The 12,928-nt window shown below is 36.7% G+C and overlaps 1 protein-coding gene across 9 annotated transcripts in view; it reads right to left on the bottom strand.

Moving 5' to 3' along the window:
* The window catches only part of LOC133563630 (UPF0606 protein KIAA1549-like), a 50,894-nt gene that overhangs the window by 31,295 nt on the left and 6,671 nt on the right, over window positions 1-12,928 (bottom strand). The window lies entirely within an intron of this gene.

Here is a 12,928-nt window from a genome sequence, read left to right as displayed (position 1 = left end):
GTTCAGCTTTTCTATGGGTGTACCCCGCCTTCCGCCCGATTGCAGCTGAGATAGGCGCCAGCGCCCCCCGCGACCCCAAAAGGGAATAAGCGGTAGAAAATGGATGGATGGATGTTCTTAGAGTTGCACTTATTCTGCCAAAATGCTTTGTACATGTCCACACTTTCAGTGACAAGCATGTTTGCTGAACACAAATTGTCAGGTTTCCACAGTGACCACATTATAGATCCATTAATCTTTTAAGAAATGTCAGAAATCAGAGGCTAATATACTAACATTTTAATGAGCTTACTACGTTGCCTTTTGGAACCAGCTGACTGTTTTCTTACTTTCAGTTTTGATCTTGAGGAACTGAACAATGTGTGTTAACTAATCATGTGATACAAAACACATTAATTTTCATGTGTCATCGATAGTGAGACCAACGTTTTTAATTGTGCAGGGAAACACCGGATTAAATTTAGATGCTTATGGAAGGTTGTCATACTCAAAGTTATGACAAAATATTATGCATTTACATTAGACAGGCACTCTGTCAAAAAGTGGTGTAATTTTACATGATGGTCTGAGAAATTGTTATTTTTGAGGTCATACTCAAGCATGTGACCTAAAAATGTCACCTCATTTCAGTAGTCCTCTAGAGCACCACAATAGCACGGTTGCTGCAGTATTTCGGTTGAGCCAAAAAGAAGAGTTAAGTCATTGATTTGTAACATTATTTAAATAACAATAATTTATAGTGGTGTTAACAATTGGGACAACAGGAAATACAGAATGTATTAATTTACAAGGGATATACATGTTTTTTTAAAGGAACATTTGTATATATTGTTTGAAATGGTAAATAAATCTTAAACTGTTGCAGGACCTAACTGGTACAGTATTTATTAAAAATTAACTAAGAGCAAACGAGATGGCCAGCCAGGCTCTGTGCAGCAGACAGCAGACAGCAGCTAGGCAACAAAGGGAGACAGAACTGTAGCTAACATTACAGCAGGCAAAACCTGACAAGGGTCTTGAAGGCTAAGTAGATCTGCCACCTGGCCCTTGAAACATGAGTGTGAGGACAAATCAGTTACACTTGGTTGGTTACACATTATTAGATAATAATGTACAGTATGTAACAAAACAAAGCACAGAGACTTGTGCAGATGGACAACATTTAAAGTGCTCAACTATTAACAATAGAACGCCATGAAATTAGGCATTAGTTTCTTCATTATCACATTCTACTACTGCTTATTATTCTGATAGGTGTGATACTACCAGATGCAGTATAGTTTGGGTTTTTTCTTGCCCTGATGTGGGACCTGAGCTGAGGATGTCGTATCTTATGCAGCCCTTTGAGAGACTTGTGATTTAGGGCTATATAAGTAAACTTTAATTGATTGATGATTATTTGTATGTGTGTTTTAGCACCTTATAGATGCACTGGATTCTGACATTTCGGTAGTAAAAGGCAGAGTACACAATGACATCTTGAAATGCAACATCTCTTCTGTGTCCAGGGGAAAAAAGTGCATCTACAACAGTGTCCATCTAAGTTCCTGAATAAATTGTTGTTTGTAGTCTAAGCTCAACCATTATTATACGATCTGACAAGGCACTGAGCATTTTTTGACCACGCATCTGACACTAATCAATAAAAAAGTATGTGTAAATATATGTTGTACGTATAATACAGAGTACCAAACTGCACTATGTGGTTCCCAGAATATTACCCAGAAGGCCTAAGAGAATGATATTTTGGCCTACTGTTCAGCATATTATCATCCGTCCCATAATGAAGTACTTGCCTAAAAAATGTGGAACAGGCTCATTAGTCTGACAACACTAAAGAATTAATACCATGGGGTTTTAATTTATTCATAGTATGAAGAACCACATCATAATGAGATTCCATTTTCATTCTTGATCCTTCATGTGTCTTTCAGACTGATTTTTATTAACAACTTTCTATACACACTACTGTTGTCCCCGATGCCAATATTTTGATTTCAGTTCCGGTACCAAAATGTATTTTGTTATATTTCTAAATAACAGGGACCACTAAAAATCTCATTTTGGCCTTATTATAACGGAAAATCTTATGAGACATTAAACATATTTCTTTTTTTGCAATCAAAGAACAATCTGAAATCCTAATTTAGCGATTGTTTTATTTTGTCAAAATTAAGAAGGACAAGCGTTAGAAATTGGATGGATTGATGGATTATTAATCTACTTGTTAATTTGTGAATATCTGGTTACATTCTGCTTTAACATGTTCTATTGACACTTCTGTTAAAATGTAATAAGCACATACTCTTCTGTTGTTTGGATACTGGACATGAGTTTTAGGTGATTCCTGCAAATTGAAGTATGGATCCAATACAGGGTCACACATTGGTCATATTTAGTCCTCCTGTGTCCAGGGACGTATTTCCTGAGTTTATAAACATTAAAAAAATGACAAAAAATATGTACATAACCATTGTAGTATTGACTATATGACACTCGTCTAATTGGTATCGTTACAGTCAATGTTTGCATAAATCCAACCATTTGTTTCCATTCAGCTTCCTTGCTGTTAGAGGCTAGTTATTGTATGCTTCTACGATGTATAGTGAAGCATGTTCAGTTATTTCTCGTCCTGCAGGAATAATACTTGTGAAGAAAATTATTATTTTTTCACCCTTGAGACAAGTATAAATGCACTGTGGAGGGACGCTGGCTCGCTATGTTTTAAAGCACCGCTTCAGTCTTTATAGCTTCACCTTTATCCTTAGTTTCTAAGCCAAAATACATTTATCCTCCATGTTTCCACGCTGTCTGTGTCGGGTTGAATCATAAGCGCCTTGGGTCATATTACCAGCAATGACACCACGGCGCATCATCTTATTGTGCTGCATCATTGATGTAATACTATTGTGAAATGCCAGCTCCGCATAGCAGTGCAAACATTTCACCACGATGTTAGTATTTTTCAGTTTTAAATGATCACAAAACCTCTCATTCATCTTCTTTGGGCCCCTTGCTCTCTTTCCACCTTGTCGTTTTTCTTTTATCCACCTCTTTTAATTGACAAATGCCATGGAGGCATGGCAGATATATTTACAAAACAGTCTTGCCTTTTTCCAAATTTGCTCAAAATGAGCCATTTCAAATTTAAGAGTTTAGTGAAGTACTCAGCAGATAAGCTCCATATATGGTAAAGATTTGCCCGAAGAGCTTTGCACAAATATGCAATTTTTATTTAGTTTTATCCAAACTTGTGTCTCTTGTTGTTGGGCAGACTGGCTCGTACATGCACATACATGCTAAAATCCTCCACTGCTGACAGTTCCAATGAAATGTAGCGTTTATTAACTTATATCTGTCAGTGGATTCAATATGGAATTGCTAAAAACTACAACAACGGGGTGCAGATGCAGTCGAGGGGAGATTGGCCTGGAGGATGGCTATGGCACGTAAATAAAACTGCTAACACAAAACAGTGCATTCTAAAGAGAGCCAGAAAGTAGTTTGAAGATGATCTGTAGAACAAAATCTATGCAAAATGTTGACCAAAGCACCAATATTACATGCTATGTAGACCACAAGAACATGTTTTAAATATAAAAAATATCATATAATAAGATAATAATATAACCTATTTCATTAGTTTTTACGCACACACTTAAGCGATTGCAATGCATACTTGATCAACAGCCATACAGGTCACACTCAAGGTGGTCGTATATACAACTTTTTAACACTGTTACAAATATGCTCCACACTGTGAACCCACACCAAACAAGAATGACAAACACATTTCGGGAGAACATTCGCAGCGTAACACAACATAAACACTACAGAACAAATACCCAGAACCCCTTGCAGCACTAACTCTTCCGGGACGCTACAATATATACCCCCACTACCACCGAACCCCCCCCCCCCCCCCCCCCCAAACCCACACCCTATTTCCCGAATTCGGAGGTCTCAAGGTTGGCAAGTATGACTAACACGTTGTGATCATGCGGGCTCCGCACACTGGATTCCGGCGCTACTGGATAGAACTACTGGATTGGAATACAGAACTTGTATCGGAGGCTTATATCAGATATTTTTGATGCATGCTGATATAATACTACACATTTTTTTGTTCATATCGGACCAATATCTCTTATCCATGTTAGAACGGGATGTACATACTTATTACCAGTTTTTAGTCAAATCAATGTTGCATAAATGGCACTAAAACAGACTGGAAATATTTTTGAGAAACCATAACATTTTGCCGGGGATCTTAATAACCAGGCACAATGTAGCACTGAAAGGGGAATTGCACTTTTTTTTTAATGTTGCTTTTTGTTCACAATCATTATGAGACACGTGACAATGGATGTTTTTTTTTTGTGTGAATTGTCCATCATCTTCCGCTTATCCGAGGTCGGGTCGCGGGGGCAACAGCCTAAGCAGGGAAACCCAGACTTCCCTCTCCCCAGCCACTTCGTCTAGCTCTTCCCGGGGGATCCCGAGGCGTTCCCAGGCCAGCCGGGAGACATAGTCTTCCCAACGTGTCCTGGGTCTTCCCCGTGGCCTCCTACCGGTTGGACGTGCCCGTGTGAATTGTAAATATCAAATAAATGCGATCAAAAGTCTGCTTACAATTGAGACTATGGGAGATGCTCAATTCTGCCTATAACTCCCTTGAAAATTCATCTAAAAACCGTCATTAGGGTGTTATATAATGATGTAAGTATATATCTGATGTAGTGACGGGCACATGTATGATAAAACTTAATAGTTCATTTTTTTTTTAATCATTTTAAGCAAATGCATTGCGTTAATTTAAAAAAAGTCATCACAATATTTACTGTTTTTTTCTTCATCACTGATTATTGCTCACTAAAGACTTAAGGATAGGCAAACATAGTAAAACATCACTTACTGTACAAGTTCTGCTGTCAACAGGATGCCGACTGAATGTCTTATAATCCTCGCAAAGAGATGGGGTTGGGGACAGGGCAGTGACCAAGCGTCTTTTTGTGTCGTTCTCGCCAGTTCCGGGTCCTAAATGGCTGCCAAAGTGTACCAACTTGTCGGATTACATACTTCGCTATCTACTTTCCAGGTGAGAGGCATGATCTATGATCTACAATAAACTTCCAAGGAGCAGGGAAGCGAGGAAACAGCTCGATGATGTAAACATAGAGACACACAGTAATGATCACGGCCCGCTATAAGTAGTTAATCCGCGTTAGCACTCATAAAAACAATATTACTTATACTTGGTTAATATTCAAGTCACAAAATAAAAATGGAGTATTGTTGACGCTTTTTGAATGGTTATTTACTGGGTTTCATGGGCGAAATAGAGGGCCTCCCATAAGCTCCGCTGTAAGCTTACTTTTATTTAAGTTAGAATGCATTATAAAAAAATCAATCCGTCGTCATCTTTCATAATGATTGTGAACAATAGGCAACATTCCAAAAAAAGTGCAGTTTCACTTAGAAGACATTAACTTAATACTTTCTTCCGCGACTCAAGCTCCACCTTTTCAGAGCTCTAAGTGCAGGGGCTTGAAATATGACAGCAGTTTCAGTGAATCAATATTACAAAGGTTTGTTTTCCATGCATAAAGAGCTAACTTGATAAGGCTTGCATCTAGACGGTGCTTTGCTGACGTCTAGAATTGAATCCAAGAAAACACCTCCCCTTGTCTCCTTCCCCCACTCCTCATGGGCTTAAATGGACCGATATAGAAAGGGAACAAACTGAAAGGGAAATGTTTGGGCAATCAAGAATGGGCAACAGTGTTTGAACACTGTGATAGGTGCAAAATGGCTTCTGTCTCCATCTGTTTTTATGACATAATCGGTCCGCAAATAGCAGCTCTTGGAAACCTCTCAGTATGCCCATTTTTGGAGTTTCAGAAAAATCCTGTACACAAATGACCAACAAAGCATAATGCTGACTATATACTAACCACCCATGAACACATTTGTTTGAATAAAGTAACTACAAAGGAAGCTGACATGAACACACAACATTAGACGCTAAAACTGCAACCTGAGATTTCAATTACAGAACACAGCATGCTCGGATTTCTCCTGCTTGGCAGACTGCATATACATGTACACAGAAAATGGATAGACAACTGATGAGAGAAAGTACTTGCATGTTTGTCTACTTAAAAAAGCAGGGATAGAAAAAACAGTATTGATAACAATGGTAGCTCACTACAATCCCACACATGGTTTTGTTTTTACTGTAGTTGAGCTCTTGCATGCCTCGTTTTTTGCAGTTTGAAGAAGCTGCCATATTATGCTAAGTGCAGTTGGACAGTTGAGATATGACTGAGTTGATGTATATTTGCACTGAACAGAAATACCAATTGATTAATTTGTTAAATTAGATTTTGGTCTTTGTAAAAGCAGTAGAACAAATAAATATGCTAAGTTTTGTAGCTCAGGAACTCAATAGTGAACTGTCTCAATAGTAACATTGTAACATTGCTTTTTTTAACTGAATAGATAAGAGGGGGAGTCTAAAAAAAAGGAAGCAAGATAACAAGGGGAGGAAGGAACTTGTATTAGAGTCAAACACTAGGGCAAATTTCCTAGATTTCATTTCCAAATCTACTAAACTATCTAAGGGGATTTATTAAAACAATTACAACAACTGTTTATAAAATCAATACATTGACAGTAAAAAAGGCAATATGTTTGTATTAGTGTATTAATGCAAGTAATCAATCATAAAAAAATAATTGCATTAATCATGTATCAGCACTGGTTAACCACCCAATTTATTTTGAGCACACATGCTCTTTTACATTAACCGAAGATGGTTACCTAAATGGTTGATAATGATTAAGTATATACATATGTCAGTGCAAAAAAAAAGAAGACTGATTGGTGTGGATTGGGACAAATGCTATTAGGAAAAATCTTTTTCTACAGATTGGTACCTGGTTTTGTCTATTTGAGATCTGCCTAAATCCCACAAATTTTAAATCCAACCAAGGAGGCATGGTGGGGATTGTCATAAAACAATCATGTATTATTTCATATTTCCTCCAAACGAGCCCTTGGTTTTCCCCAATTTGTGACATTTTTTCGAAGGGTGACGTCAACAGATATCTCCAGATATGGTAGAACTTTACCCAAAAAGCTTTGTGCAAGTCCGCCATTGTAATCTGACGCTAGGAGTCAATAAGTTTCTTCTTTTTCTCTATCATCCTGTTGTGGGGCAGACTGGGCATCGTCCGCTGTTGCCATTTCTAATACAAAGTAGCGTATAGTTATAACTTATACAGTATCTGTCAGTAGACTAAATAAGAAAAGCGCAAAAAACTACAAAACTGCTGGCGGGGAGAAGATGCAGTCGAAGTGGAGGCACGTTATAGGAGACCATCCACAAAATGTCAGAAAGATGATTGAAGATGGTCTGCAAAATATGATGTATGCAAATTTTTGACCAAAGAACCACCATTACATGTTGTAAATGAAGAAAAATGAATTATACTATGACCGCTTATAATAAACCCAGAAGATACTTAAGATAAAACCTTTGTTGTGAGCGAATAAAAAAGTTGAATAAAACAGTTTGAAAAATGTTTGCAAATGACATTCTGACAATAAAATTGCTTTGTATGAAAAACTTTTTTTTTTTTTAAATGTTATCAAAATTATGCAAGCAAGTCATTTACTGTGATTAATTGCAATTAATCACACGGCAAATGTGTGATTAATCTAATGCAAAAGGTTAATTGTTTGGCAACACTAGTTTATAGACGATATTTTTTTACTACATTTTCTATTAATCGCAGGATATAAAAAGATATGAGCTACAATATACCATTTTGAAAAAAAGCCCAAATCCAAATGAATTACACACACACAAATAATACATTACAGCACTGCCCCAACTTAACAGACTGTTTTAAGATAAGAGATGTCCCTTGACTAATTGTCATGCTTCAAGTTGCAAGCAAAAATTTGAGTTACAAGCATCCCCGCCATCAGTAGGCGTTACCAATGTCCCACTGAACCCCCATAAGATTTGACATAAAACATCTGGTTTTCCTCGCTAAACATTAGCTTATATCTAGAGATTGACAATTTTATTTTTTCAATCATTGGAAAGAAGAAATTGAACTACAGGGCTGAGAAAAGAAGTGGACAATATTCATTAATTATTGTCAATTCAAAAACATGACAGAGAGTGTAATCTGCCGACTTGTACCCTTGCGTTTATGTATCGGACATTTAACAAAATAAGCCTCAATTCCACGTACTGTAACTCTCCTGCTTTTAGTCCATGCCCCATTTACTGGGTTGTGGGCTCCCTTCGGAGAAAACAGTCAATATTAATCACTATTACAGTCCGTTCCACAAAAATATGTGTATATTTAGTAGAAATACTTCTGTTTAAATGTCCCTAATAAACTGTTATCAATATTTACTTAGGCCGAAGGCTCCATCTGCTGTGATAGGCATGTATCTGTAAGCACTTCTAATGAGTTACAGTTTATCAGAGGACATGTTGAGATGAGCTCAGCAAAATACACTCAAGCCGCCTCTGCATTGCACATGTTCACTGAGACGAGATAAAACCACCAGGCACTATATTTCATTCATAATGTGACATACTTGTGCCTCTACACAACACACAGAATTCACTATAATAAAAAAATAAAATAAAATATACTAATTGGATGATCAAGAGCATTTACTGTCATGGACCCAGGCTTGAGCGGCTTTCACTGCTCGAAACAGAGCCAAATACTGCTAGTTTGCCAGTTTGGGGAGAGAACAAAACAGCAACACACTGCTAAAAAAACATCTTTCTGGCCTAGTTTGCGCTGTAGGACCCTGAATTTAGCTTTTTATGGGTTCTAGCCATCGATCTGACACTGGCCCCTTGCTCTAATGAATAATGAATGGCCATATTGTCATCTCACACGGATCCAATTTCACTGCACTGGTAATTAGTTTGGTCTTCCCTGGCCTGCAGCACTGTGCGTTGAACTTGCCAGCTAGAGAACCATGGAGCCCAAATAGCAAAGCCAGTTTGAAAATGACTTAGAAAAGAAAAGTAAAGAAAAATAATCATTTAAAAAAAAAAAAACATACTACGAAAAAGGCAGAAAGGGAAAGTGGTACACATATAAAAAATAAATTGGTCTGTATGTCTGCAAGAACAATTAAATCTATGTTGCCATGCCCTATTTGACCTAGAAACTATAGAGCAAACATAAAAAAGCTGCTTAACTTTACAGCTTAGACTTTCCCAAGAGGCCACAGTCAAGAAATGGGTAAATACTGAACTTGACTGTTTTGTTGAACAGTTATGTATAGAACATACACACAATAAAAACATCCAATTATCCCATGCAGCTTTGTAGTACACAACAATGGCAGAGGCCATTAAGCCTTTTGACGTATTTATAATACTACTGTCAGAAATTTAATTTTTTTAATTATATTAATCACACTTTTGCGATTTAGATTAACCATGATTAATCACAGGTTATTACTCATTTGCATACTTTAAGTTAAGTTTATAAAAGACCCATATATTTGGATGGATGGATGGATTTCATGTATCCCATAATGTGGAAATTATGTGATTGCAGTGCAGATACAAATGCTCACAAAAATAAAGTAAAAACACAAGAAAACAAGAGTGAAACATCAAAGAAAACACAGGACATTAAAGACATTAAAAGAGCACAAAGCTGATATAACCAGATGCCACTTCAGCGGCACCACTTCTACATACAACTACAAAAGTAAAATAACGATAAAACAAAAACTGAGCAATAAATAATACTACAGGAATACAAAATTACAGGAATATTTTGAAATGTGTTATTTAAATGTGTATTTGTTTTTTTGCTCAAAACTTAGTAATAGTATTATCTGAAGTCCAGCGAGCACACCATTCACAGTCTCATTACTCATCTGTGCAATGACGTACAATAACTGACCATTTACCAACCAAGGTACCCCTCAGGTGACCATTCACAGTTCAGGCAAGGAGCATGTGCAGTCGAAATACATTGCTGATACTGATTAATGTGCTAATTTTTGTAATTAATCACATGCTTTATGGATTAAATTTAACAGCCATAAAGTATACATATCTGTATAACAACTGGCTGTACTGTATATCCACTGGTACCTTCTGTTTTTGCACACCTCACTTTTTGTAAGGTCCCATTTTCACGGAAAAGTTTCACCAAAATGTTGCCTTGGTTGGCGTATAATGTTTCGGGTATCACCAAACACGGCACACAACAAAATCGCATGTTTGCCGAGGTATTGTTCCACGAAATTACCGTATTTTTTGGAGTATAAATCGCTCCAGAGTATAAGTCGCACCTGCCGAAAATGCATAATAAAATAGAAAATAAACATATAGAAGTCGCACTGGAATTATAAGTCGCATTTTTGGGGGAAATTTATTTGATAAAACCCAACACCAAGAATAGACATTTGAAAGGCAATTTAAAATAAATAAAGAATAGTGAACAACAGGCTGAATAAAGGCATAAATAACCAACTGAGAAGGTGCCTGGTATGTTAACCTAACATATTATGGTAAGAGTCGTTCAAATAACTATAACATATAGAACATGCTATACCTTTACCAAACTATCTCTCATTCCTAATCGCTAAATCCCATGAAATCTTATACGTCTAGTCTCTTACGTGAATGAGCTAAATAATATTATTTGATATTTTACGGTAACGTGTTAATAATTTCACACATAAGTCGCTTCTGAGTATAAGTTGCACCCCCGGCCAAACTATGAAAAAAACTGCGACTTGTAGTCCGAAAAATACTATAAACGAGAATCCCACGTTGGTGACTCAAATCTGTGTGCTTTGTTATTGAGTACGACTGCAAAGAAAAAAAAGCCACCTTGTGGCCAAAGCAAGTAGCAAGTGCCAACACCTTGATATAAAAGGTAAGCAACACTATCTAATTAAATAAATTAAATGTTGCAAAGAACATTGGGGCGCTCGCTTGGTTCTCAACTTTCCTACACCATTTCCTCTCAATTTTCAAAGCCTTCAAAAATAGTAAAATTAATTTTATCCGTCATTCATGTTTTTTGCATTACTTTCTGAACGCAAAGCTGTAATTACTGTAGCCTATATTAAATGTGTGTTGGAGTAAAATTTTCAGGATTTCTTATGAGAAAGAAATGGGTCTTCGTCTGACGTTTTGGAACGGATTGCTAATGAAAACAAGGTACCACTGTTTAAAAAAGGTAGGTAGGCAACATACGAGATGAACTACAGTACTCTCCCTTCTGCTAGTTTCTGATTTCAACAGCAATTAAAAATTGCACAAACTTCATTATTGAATTAAAATTACAACGCTCAGACGTAGTAAAGCAGAATTGCTTTTTTGGTCACATCATGTGCAAAATATGTAAAACAAACAAAAAATAGCATATACTAATTGAGCAATTTATAAACTGTGGTATGCATACAATTAGTGGTTTGCAGGCTCCATCTAGTGATACGCCAAATAATTAGTTAAATATAAAAACACAGTGTGACTGTTTAAACTGTGGGTAATGTTAGTGGCCAAAAATATTAACTATACTTCATAAATAAAACCTCTGTTTTAATGAATATTTAGGCATACTACACTACCGTGTTTTACTTTTGGTCTTCATGCTGGTACTCGCAGAGTCAAGTGTTTTTTTAAGGTGCTACTTATTGAAAAAAGTTTGACAACTACTGTGCTAGTCGATCGCATTTGTCTGATTGAGTGGTAAACAAAACTAACACTCATTTTAAAAAGGAATCAGTGTTTTTTTTAATATATAAAAGAGATGACACTATGATAAACAATTACAACTACATGCAAAAAAACAAAACTAACACTCATTTTAAAAAGGAATGAGTGTTTTTTAAATATATAAAAGAGATGACACTATGATAAACAATTACAACTACATGCAAAAATACCAGTCATTTATTCATAATAAACACGTCAATTAATTACTGTAATGCTAATGCAACTTATAAAGCTGCAAACCAAGGTTTTATGCATACATTTACTTTTACCTGACTAATTCTCTACTTCCTGACGGGAATACAGTCACAATGTAATCCTATTAGCACATAATATGAGTTTATGACTGTCCTTAAAGTCGGTTCAACTTTTATGCAATGTGTTGGGGGAGGGGGGCTGGTGGACCGCAGTAACACATCTATGAAAGTAAGCCTGGGGATAACACTCATCCAGTGCATTGATTTAACCCTTTCATTAATTACTGCAAAACAGATAACTTAATAGCCTGTGTAGTGATTGGGCCACTGCGCTCCACTTGTGAATCACCACCAATCATTATGCAGCTCACAGCAGCACAAGGTCACGCAGCACCCAGGTACAAATAAATGACAATAAAACATTATAAAAGGCTCCAGCAGTTTTATGAGTAGCTGAAACATTTCAAGAGTGCTCTTGTTAATTTCCTGCCTGTTGTAGGTAAGAGCTTAGCTTGTATGGTAATTATAAATCATATCTTTTGAAAGAGCTTTAGAACAAGCCTATACTTCAAGTTCTGAGTTTACTGTAGCCAAATTTGACTAACAAATGTTTAGGGATAGATTGATTGGCAACAATAAATTGGCCCTTGGGTGTGAATGTGAGTGTTAATGTTGTCTATCTGTGTTGGCCCTGCGATGAGGTAGCGACTTGTCCAGAGTGTACACTGCCTTTCGCCCGATTGTTGCTGAGATAGAGCTCCAGTGCCCCCCGCGACCCAGAAGGGAATGGGCGGTACAAAATGGATGGATGGATGGAAATGAGGACAGGCTAGCACTGCTAATGATGCAGTATGTAACTGCTTCTAAAGCTTCATTGAAAATGTGTATTTATTCTTCTAAAGTAAACACAGAAATCAATCAGTTGCTTATATATTTTAAGTTT

This window comes from Nerophis ophidion, linkage group LG12 (genome assembly GCF_033978795.1).
Source record: "Nerophis ophidion isolate RoL-2023_Sa linkage group LG12, RoL_Noph_v1.0, whole genome shotgun sequence".
In the NCBI taxonomy this organism is placed as follows: Eukaryota; Metazoa; Chordata; class Actinopteri; order Syngnathiformes; family Syngnathidae; genus Nerophis; species Nerophis ophidion.
Note: the sequence above shows the minus strand (reverse complement) of the source record. Positions and strands in the feature narration are given on the sequence as shown.